We start from the raw sequence: 10618 nt of genomic DNA on the forward strand, positions 1-10618 counted from the left end.
CACTTAAAAATCCTTTTCCTTCATTTGGAATATCAGTCCATAATATAATGTAGTTACTAATAAATAATGGACTTAGGTCTAGCATCTCACTTTTTTCAGTATTTATCTCCCTCTATTTTTTATTTTATTTTTTTATATGGTTATCCAGTTTTTTTAAAATTTTTTAATAGTTTATTTTTTGAGACAGACAGAGCATGGGTGGGGGAGGGTTAGAGAGAGAGAGGGAGACACAGAATCCAAAACAGGCTCCAGGCTCTGAGCTGTCAGCACAGAGCCCGATGTGGGGCTCAAACCCACGAACGGTGAGATCTGACCTGAGCCAAAGTCGGACGCCCAACTGACTGAGCCACCCAGGCACCCCCCTCAAATTTTTGAACCAGTGTATTGCCCCTGTTCCAAGCCTTGTATTTAGGCCTTTATGTCCCCTTATTTCTTTTTATTTAACATTGGGCACAATAGTCAATTCTAATCATTGATTCCTTGTGTTTTCAATGGAATGACAGTTTTATAAATCTTTCATATTTTTATTCACATATTTTTTTAATGTTTATTTCTGAGAGAGACAGACAGTGTGAGCAGGGGAGGGTCAGAGAGAGAGGGAGACACAGAATCTGAAACAGGCTCCAGGCTCTGAGCTGGCTGTCAGCAGCACAGAGCCCAACACGGGGCTTGAACCCACGAACCGCGAGATGATGACCTGAGCTGAAGTTGGACACTTAACTGACTGAGCTACCCAGGCGCCCCTCACATACATATTTTTGTACTTGTTTTGTGAAAAAGCACTGACCCACTGCACATTCTTCCCTTATTCAGGAATGGTTCTATAACTACTCCATGAATCATGTTTGCATTGATTTTGAGTGGATTGTCTGTGTAGAATTAATAAAAATCTTCTAAGACACTGATTTAGTTACACATATTCATCCCTAAACATACTTTGCACATCAACTGAATTTTATCTATTTTGTTATGTTAGTGATTCACATTTAACTGCAGAAAACATTGACTTTTTATGTGGGTAAAGATCGTTTTTGAAAATGATATCTGGGTTTCCGACTTTGCCTTAACAAGTCTATTGTTAGTTGATTATATACAGATTTTATAATTTTAATCTTAAATTATTGTTTAAAAACATTGAACTCTATCTTTTTGAGTTTATATATTTTGAGAGAGAAAGGGCACACAAGTGGGGCAGGGGCAGAAAGAAGGGGAGAGAGAGAATCTTAAGTAGGCTCTGTGCTGTCAGTGCTGAGCCCAATGTGGGGCTCAATTTCATGATCTGTGAGATCATGATCTGAGCTGAAATCAAGACTAGGACACTTAACCAACTAAGTCACCCAGGCACCCCCAAAACATTAAATCCTCTTGGAATATAGTTTAACATGTGGGGTGCAGGACTGGATCCAGTCACTTCTCCCCCAGAAACAATGGCTAAATGATTCAGTACCACTTTTAAACCATTCTCGACCTGCTTCAAATTCTAATTTCTTGAATTTGAAATACCAACTTTAATATTAAACAAGAAATTCCTATTTCAGGCTCTAGATACTTCTGTGCTAATAATATATCGTTTATGCTAATATCACACTTTCTATTATAAATGTGTTAATATTTAGTGGTAAATATATAAAGGTTGGTAAAGTTTGCTGCATTTACTGTTATAGATGCTCAGTTTGGGGTACTTCCTGTGGTGGTATTACCTAATTCTGTCATCATTGCCTCTTTGCATTAAGTCTGCACATTTCAGTAATCACTCTTCCAGTCTTTACAGGGTCACATCAGGACAGATAGTCCTTCACCTGTCAGCCTGGCTTAGGCTATTTAATGGTCTGCTGGTCTTGTCTGCAGGCAACTATAGTTCAGAGCATATACACTGTTTTCATAGATAAAACTATCTCGTGTTAGGTCCCTGGACTGATGGTTTTGCCCGTAGAATCATATTCAAGTGGGTTTGAGGCCAGGTCACATGGCTGCTGTTGGGTCTGTACTGGAGCCTGTGGCACACAATCCTGCTACCAGGCGAGTCAACCCTGTCTGCTCCCTGGCCAGGAAAGGACATCACTTCAAGACCTCTCTTCAGGGTTCACAGATGGCAGGGCTATTTTTCCAGGTAGAAATGTATGGATGGCTCTCTCAATAGACATACATTAATGGCCCCACGATGCAGTTGAGAGAGGCTACAGCCATGTCACAAAGCTGCCTTAGGGTCCATATCTGTGACCAAGTTGCAGGCCTGCCTCAGGGAGCACCGATGGACATATCTCTACCTGGGTCCCTGGGTAGGATGATTCCTCCTAGATTGTGGCCAGAGTGTCTAGACCTTGGTTGTGGGCTGCTTCAATATCTTCAGTCAGACCAAGGTTAGTAGGCCTGCCTCCAGGAGCACAGATGGACATATCTTTCTTGATTACTACATGGGAAAGACAGCAGTTGAGTCACAGGCTGGCTGTTCAAGGTCTGCATCTCAGAGTGAGGTCAGCAGGCCTGTTATGGGAGCCATGGGTGGGCATGACTCTTATCAAAGCCTGAGGGATAGATAATGCTGCTGTCAAGGCCATATGGGGCTCTAGCTTAATCCACATAGGAACATGGCTTTTTCTGGGTCTGATTGGGACCACAGTCAGCAATTCTGCCACCAAGGCATAGGTTGCCTTCTAAAAAAGGCCCTCCTTGTCCTTGGGCTCTACTGAGGTTTTGCAGTCTCCTACATGGATCCCAAAGTTCCAACAAAGGCACCCTTGTTCATGGAAGCCTGCCGAATTATTGTTTCCGTGCAAGGATACACGTGGGGGACTACCTCATATTCTGCTGTCTGGCTGATGTCATTGGAATTACAATGTGCTCAACTTAAGGAAATCTGCTTACATTAATTTATCATGTAAATATATCAAAGCAAAAGCTGGCAAGTCCAGTAGTATTCAAACTGTAATTACTGACGTTTCATAGCCCTTATCTAATATAGTGTTGTATGTCTGTCTCTGTTAGGGGGGATGGGAGGGAAGCGGGCTTTTGTTGTTGTTGTTGTTTTATTTTTTTAAATAGTTTATTGTCAGTTTGGTTTCCATATAACACCCCGTGCTCATCCCCACAAGTGCCCTCCTCCATGCCCATCACTCCCCTCCCCCCCCACCCCCATCAGCCCTCAGTTTGTTCTCAGCATTCAAGAGTCTCTGATGTTTTGCCTCCCTCCCTCTCCCCCACTATTTTTCCCCTCCTTCTCCCCCATGGTCTTCCGAGTGGGCTCTTATCATACAGAAATATGTACTTGAATTATACTGCCACCAGGACAGACTGATGAACACCAGACCAATATAACTGAACCCTGAGATACTATCACCAATGAGGTGTTCCATAGGTGCCTCAACTCACTGTTTCCAAAATTACCCATTTTCTCCTCCAATAACATGTTGTTCTTCCTGTTATTCTCATCACTGTGAAAGCTAACACCATGGAAATGATTTCCTCCAGTGGATCTCAGGCTGATTTTGCCCCCTACATGACAACTGGCAATCCTGGAGACATTTCTAGTTACAAATCTGTGCTGGCATCTAGTGGGTGGATGAGAGGGAGCTCTTAAAAAACTACAATACACAGGAAAACTCCTTGACAACAAATCATTAAATAGACCAAATCACAATATTGTTATTTCAGTATCTCAGTACAGACTGTTGGCTAATGCTAAAAGTTTTCTCTAAAAACACTCAACAATTCAGTATTCTCTTATAAGGGAATTAAAGATATTATCTGAAAGGAGTCTCATGATCTTTCTCCATTACTTTGTGCCACTTTTTTTGTTATTGTGGTTAAATAAGCATAATGTAAATTTTAATATTTAAGTACTTCCTGGCGTACATTTATATTCATTTGGCATGAAGTGTATTTTATGTAACCATTACCACTATCCATTCCCAAACATTTTCATATTCCCAAATTGAAACTACCCAGTAAATACTCATTTTCCATTCCTCTCTCCCTCCATGCACTGTCAGTCATACACTGATGAAAGTAGTTTGCATCTGAGGTCTTCAGGTATATCTTAAGACCACAGTGATAGAAAATGAAGGTGTGGGGCACCTGGGTGGTTCAGTCATTAAGCATCCAACTTTTTTTTTTTTAATGTTTTTTATTTATTTTTGAGAGAGAGCGTGAGCAGGGGAGGGTCAGAGAGAGAGGGAGACACAGAATCCGAAACAGGCTCCAGGCTGTCAGCACAGAGCCCGATGCGGGGCTGGAACCCACTAACTGTGAGATCATGACCTGAGCCGAAGTCTGACTGAGCCACCCAGGCGTCCCAAGCATCTTGATTTCGAATCAGGTCATGATCTCACAGCTCATGAGTTTGAGTCCCCTGCGCTGAGCTCTGCACTAACATTAAGGATCCTGCTTGGAATTTCCAGTCTCTCTCTCTCTGCCTCTCCCCCCTCACACATGTGCACACTCTTGCTCTCAAAAATAAACAAACTTAAAAAAAAAAGTGAGGTTGTGATAAAAGAAGGACAAAAATTTTTAAATGAAGGTGTGGAAAAATAAGAACAATAAAAGGGAATGAAAAAAGGAAGACAGAAGGGAAAGAGTGAGGCAATATCTCAGACATCCTATGCAACATATACTACATAACACCTCAGGGGTGCCTGGTGGCTCAGTCGGTTAAGCGTCTGACTTCGGCTCAGGTCATGATCTCACAGTTCGTGGGTTCGAGCCCCACGTCGTGTTCTGTGCTGACAGCTAGCTCAGAGCCTTGAGCCTGTTTCAGATTCTGTACCTCCTTTTCTCTCTGACCGTCCCCTGCTCATGCTGTCTCTCTGTCTCTGAGAAATAAAACATTAAAAAAAAAAAAAAGAACACCTCAGCAAACTGTCATTTAAATCTAGATTCCTACACTGAAAGTTCAAATCATGTCACAGTTTCCAGGGAAAGTATAGTCAATTAGGAAAGTGTCACATTTCCAGGATAAAGGCCATTCCGATTAGGATCTTTAAAAAATGGGGCAAATCAGAAAATATCTCTAAGAAATGTCAGGATTACATAAAATTATACATGTAAAACAATATCTTGATATGAAAAGCACGTTATTTGTAATAAACTTATCCTTGCATTATTTTAAGGGGAAAATGCACACAGCCAAACTAAGGTGAAGAACATCAATGGCTGACAGAATTATATTTTTTAAGATTTATTTTTATGTGATCTCCATGCCCAATGTGGGGCTTGAACTTAAATCCCTTAGAACAAGAGTTGCATGCTCCACTAACTGAGCCAGTCAGGTGCCCCATTAGAGGATGATTTTTGAGGAACGCATGCTAGTACTTGATGTATGTGCTTCATATCTAATGTTAGACATCTAAGGAATGGCTATACAAAATTGGACCAAAAAGAGAATTTTGGTGCTACAAATAGGGACAAAGGAATTGCTGAAAAGGTTGTTGAGGAAAAAAACAAATGCAGTGATAAATATAAGCAAATTATAGCTGCTTTGGGAATAGAGGAAATGTATCTTCAGAGGAGGAAATAACCAGAAGATTTAAATTCACAATTGCATTTGGGTCCCACAGTGTGCTCTTGTTCAAAGGCCAGTGGCCCATCACGGACAGGGGCTCCTTGGCTGAGAAACCTTCCCAATGACCCAATCATGTCACTCTTCTCAGACTGTACATGAAGAGGTTCAGCATGGAGGTGAACACACTCTTCATTACTGAGGTAATTCAGCTTCTATAGGAAGAATGGATGGACCAGAACTGAGGTCGAACACACGCCTTATCCCAGAGGAAAGGAGACCACATAGGTAACAATAGGAAGTCAATAAAAACTACTAGAGAATAATAGGTAGTAGGAAAAAATACAAACCATCAATGGAACAAAAAATCTTTTGAAAAGATTAATGTAATCAACATTTACATAGAAACAGAAAAAGAAAAAAATACTTAAATTACTAAAACCAAAAATGAAAGTGGGGGCATTACTGTGATTCTATGAGGGGGCGGGGAAGGATTGAAAGAGACTGTATGCCAATAAATTTGATAATCTGGATGAAATGGAAAAATTCCTAAAATCACAAAAGCTACCAATACTAAATGACAAATTAGAAAAAGAATAAAGGGAAAAAAGAACACGGTTACAAGTCTATAATGTAACAAGTAGACTGAACCTGTAATAAAGAATCTCACAACAACAATAAGGAGTCCTAGATGACTACACCCAAATGAAAGCTATTGCCCAGCAAAAGAAAGAAACAAAAGAAAAACACAACATAGTGAATAGGAGAAGATAATTGCAAAGGACATATCTGATAACAGACTAATACCCAAAATACATAAAGAAATTACACAATTAGGGGCACGTGCCTGGCTCACTCAGTGGAGCTTACAACTCTTGATCTCAGGGTCATGAGTTCAAGTCCCATGTGGGGTGTAGAGATTACTTAAAAGTAAAATCTCTAAACAAAAGAAAAAAAATAAATTACACAAACACCAAAAAATTTGAATAAAGAATAAGCAGAGGACCCCACTGTACATTTTCCAAAAAAGATAGATGGCCAACACACAGGAAAAGATGATCAACATTACTGATTTTCAGAGAAATGTAAACCAAAAAAAATACAAAAATTTTGTTTGAAGACTAGAATACACTAAATGTCTTTGCATGCAAATATAAGGGGAGACATTGCTTATGGGTTGAAAGTCCAATGCATGAAATATTCTAATTCTAATCTTCAAAAATTATACAGAGACTCATAAAGTAAGTATATGCACTTACGAAAGAATCGGCCAATTTTCATTAAAAATTTCAGGGGTGAAATTCATTCTCAGGGTCCTGAGTTCAAGCCCCACTTTGGCACAGAGATTACTTAAGGAAAAGAAGGTTTCAAGCAATGACAGACAAAGACTACTACACACCATTATTACCCAAAAATAAATAACAAAAAACATCCCAAATTGCCAGTAAATAAAATAATTCAGGCTAAACACAGAATTCATTATATCTAAATTGAGTTTTTCTATAATTACAAGATTGATTCAACATTGGAAAACCAATCACACTTAGAAACACACAAATATATGGAAATCTAAGCAATGACAGAAGTGGCACTACAGAGACGAAAGGAAAGATCGTCTTTTCAATAAATGGTCCAGGTAACTTTGATATCTAAACAAGAGAGACAATCAGACATATAGTAACACCACATACTAAAGTACTTCAGATGGATTACATAGATATAAAAATACGAGATCACAGAATATATATAAACAAGGAAAACAAAATATCTGGATACATGAGAAAATTATAAATCTGACTCACAAAACTAAGAACTTTTCATTAAGAAAACATGAAAAGTAAACAGACTTCTGGCAGTTTTTCACTTCAATATACTACTTTGTTATCCATTAATAACAGATTTGGAGCATACCTGATTGACTTATCTCATGAGGTATTTAATAATGCTATCACTACAAGTCCAAGCAGTTGGATAAGGCCAACCTGCAGTACTAACCTCAACCATGAAGCTCCAGGACTCAGTCTCATGTGACTGTGAACAAGTTCTGCTAGGTAGGACACACAGGTTTTGAGATGATTAATGATGTCACCTAAGGCCAATGTCCTATATGCTGCAACCCACTCAAAGCAGTGAAGACCACACCCATGCCCAAGAGAATCATATTGCAACCCAATCTCGTCCCTACACAAACATACCACAAATGTGCCCAGGTCACTTATGATCAGGATTTAGTATTAAGCTTGATCTGTAATGTTCTACAGTGGTTTCATTAAGCCCCAAAGGAAGTGCAGCTGCAGCCTCCATGGCCACACCCACAATTTAAACCAAAGGCTGCTCAAGTGTCACAAGTGTAATGACTGTATTAACACAAAATTGAAACAAGGTGATGGTTTGTGTGTCTTTATCAAAAGCCCACTTTCAAAACTGCCAGTGATGGCATCAAGCACGTCAGGACATCAGGACTTTTTAAATTCACAAGATTTTGTGTTTTATAGCATACAAAAGGATGAGAAACTAACCAGTGAGTCATGTGCCAGATGCAGTTGTTCCTGAACACGGACAGATGACATAATTGTTCTTCCAGGATGTGGAGACTGAAGAACAAAAAAAACCATTCTCTATTCCCAAAGAAAACATTCTCTATTTCCAGCCTCTCACTGGGAAGCTACCATACCAAAAATTAATACTATTTCCTTCCCTAGTGCCGGGAGTCTTGCTCTCCTTCTAGGGCCGTGAAATCAGGATGTATAGCCACACCATTTCTTAAGTCTTTCCTCACCCAAAAGGATCAAATCTGAAAGGGACAAAAGCGTTTCCAGAAAATTTAGAGGCATATGTCACCCACCTTGGCCAGCATGAGGGAGTGGAGATGGACTCCGCGAGCAGTGAACTCATTCAAGTGGTCATCATCTACACAGTATCAGACAAGATCCATACAACTAGAGAACCCAGGTGGTTTGACTAGTACTAAGTCTAAAGCTGCTAGTCCCACCTGAGTCTAGACTGCAACCTGGTGTAGAAACTCGACTAGAATAGCACAGATGCCTGAATGAATAAAGCCAGACCATTCCCCAAAATAGTCGGGGTAGAGTGACACATGTTCAAAACATCTACAAAACCACCCTATTAGCGGAGTTCCACAAGTCTCTTACACATTTATCAACTTCACTGTAGTTCCAGCATGGGTTGTAGGGTGTCCTGATGGCTTTCCAACACTGCTTAACTTCATACAACATCTAATTAGTGAGTTCTTTCCGGTATTCAATGGGACACCTGTAGATTTCTCCACATTCCTCATATTCACACATATTCCCTCCAGTGTGATCTCTTTCCTGCTTTCAAAATGAACCGGAATGACTGAGGCTTTCCCACATTTATTATGTAGATAAGTCTTCTATCCACTGTGCATTTTTAGGTGTTTAATAAGTTGTAACCACAATGTGAAGGCTTCATCATATTCCTTATGTTCAAAGAGGCTCTCTAGTATAATTGTTTTTGTGTTGAGTTAGGCTTGAGGAAACCATGAAGGCCTTCCATCAGTGTTTATATCCCTAGCGTTTCGCTCCAGTGGAACTTAAAATGTTATTTACAGGGGCACCTGGGCGGCTCAGTTGGTTGAGCACCTGACTTCAGTTCAGGCCATGATCTCACAGTTCGTGAGTTCGAGCCCCACATCAGGCTCTGTGCTGACAACTCAGAGCCTGGAGCCTACTTCGGATTCTGTGTCTCCCTCCCTCTGCCCCTCTCCTGCTCACACTCTGTATCTCTCTCTCTTGAAAATAAAAATAAACATTAAAAAAACCTTTTAAAAATGTTATTTACAGATGAGGAAATAGTGAAGGCTTTCCCACATTATAGATGAAGAAATAGTGAGGGCTTCACTCCAGTGTGGCTTCTCAAATGTTCAGTCAGGCTTGAATAAGAACAGGCTTTCCTTCAGTCCTTACATTCACAAGATGCCTCTCTGGTGTGAGTTCTAAAAGTTACTAAAATATGAAGTCTTGGAGCCTTCCCCCACATTCAACACATTCAAAGGAATTCTCTCCAGTGTCAGTTTGCACATGATAAGGGCTGAGAACCAAGTGAAAGCTTTCCCAGATCACTTACTTGTATAGGGCTTCTCACCACTGTGACTCTGTACATGTTTGTAAAGGTAACAGGGCAAAGTGAAAGATTTCTCACAATTCTTAAATTGATACGCTTTCTACCCATTGTGAATTGTTAAATGGACATTACGTTGGGAGGAAATCATGAATGGTTTCCCACAACTTTTCCATCCATAGGGCTTCTCTCCAGTATGAATTCTCACATGTTCATCAGTATATGAGGAACTACTGAGGGCTTTCCCACATTCCTTACATTTATAGAGCTTCTCCCCAGTGTGAGTTCAAACATGTTTATGAAGGCCTAAGTACCTAGCAAAGTGTTTCTTCCCACATTTGTTACATTCATAGGGCTTTTCACCCCTGTGAGTTTGTACATGATTCCAAAGGACTGAGGCCCAAGCAAAATATTATCCATATTCCTTACATTGACGGTGTTTCTCTCCAGTGTGTATGATTAAATGAAAATTAAGATAGGAGAAAGTAGTGAAGGCTTTCCCACATTCCTTACTTTCATAGGGCCTTTCACCATTGTGAGTTCACATATGATTAATAAAATGTGAGCACCCTATGAATTCTTTCCCACATTCCCTATAAGGATTTATTCCAGTGTATGTGTGCATGTGAAATTTAAGTACTGAGGAATAAATACATGTTTTCCTCCCAAAAAATCCTGATGAGATGCTGACCCTTTGCTTTGATATTGGGTTTCCCATTCTAAAGAAAAACAAAAGCTTAAGCATTTGCAGAAACAAATGACAGGTTAAACAATTTCAAAAAGATAAGGCTCGGCTTTATTTATTTTCATGTTAAAAATGGTGGAAAAAAATAAGCAAGAAAGATTTCAGCAACTTGTACATGGGGAAAATGTGACAATTAAGTGTGGACGGTCAATCTTTAGTGGTTCACTAAAAAATAATTTCTTCAAAATTATGATGGTGAGCAGTCACAGAATATTATCAAGGTAGAGAAGTGGGAAACCTTTGGACAAGGAGGACATACCAAAACACTAAAGAACTAC

Source organism: Hyaena hyaena, unplaced genomic scaffold, assembly GCF_003009895.1.
Source record: "Hyaena hyaena isolate Hyena2069 unplaced genomic scaffold, ASM300989v1 scaffold_392, whole genome shotgun sequence".
In the NCBI taxonomy this organism is placed as follows: domain Eukaryota; kingdom Metazoa; phylum Chordata; class Mammalia; order Carnivora; family Hyaenidae; genus Hyaena; species Hyaena hyaena.